We start from the raw sequence: 732 nt of genomic DNA on the forward strand, positions 1-732 counted from the left end.
TGCGCCAATTTAATTCTAGGCTCAACCGATATATTCATCGGCGGCAGAAGCGAGTGATCTTCTGTTCTTAAATGTTTGACCCTGGCCCGGGTTCTTTTTTTTTTTTAAATTCTTTCACTCGTTCTTCTGACTTCTTCAGCTTGTTTTTGTTTGTGGCCATGGTCAGTAGCTGTCCTCCTTGAAACTCTGGAGTTAATTCGTTCTCGTGGATGCTCTTTTGATATTTGATGCCGATGTCTTTAGGTCGCTTCTTTGTCGAGGCATTAAGATAACCTGACTCTAGATAAAGGTTTTAGACGTATTATTTGGTCAGGCAATTGTTAAAAAGAGTTGAAAGGCCTACACGACTCCCTCTACGTGGTCTGGTTTCTGTTGCCTTTGTCATAATTTTGCTCTCTTGAGTACATATTTGAATGGATGCCTCTTTTAGGCGGCTCCTGTAGTATTCATTTAGCAATGGTTTTTGCCGTATGAGGCTTTACATTTGAATCTCTATACTGCTGTGTGATACGTTTTCTTCCAAGAAAATAGTTGGTCTCGAAAGTAGTGTTTTTAGTTTCTTGGTGTTGATTTTCTCAGCAGTAATGTGAATGTGACCTTATGGCGTCTCGCTTTTGCGCCAATTGAATTCTAGGCTCAACCGATATATTCATCGGCGGCAGAAGCGAGTGATCTTGTGTTCTTAAATGTTTGACCCGGGCCCGGGTTCATTTTGTTTTTTTTTTTTTATTC

Source organism: Montipora capricornis, chromosome 3 (assembly GCF_036669925.1).
Source record: "Montipora capricornis isolate CH-2021 chromosome 3, ASM3666992v2, whole genome shotgun sequence".
In the NCBI taxonomy this organism is placed as follows: domain Eukaryota; kingdom Metazoa; phylum Cnidaria; class Anthozoa; order Scleractinia; family Acroporidae; genus Montipora; species Montipora capricornis.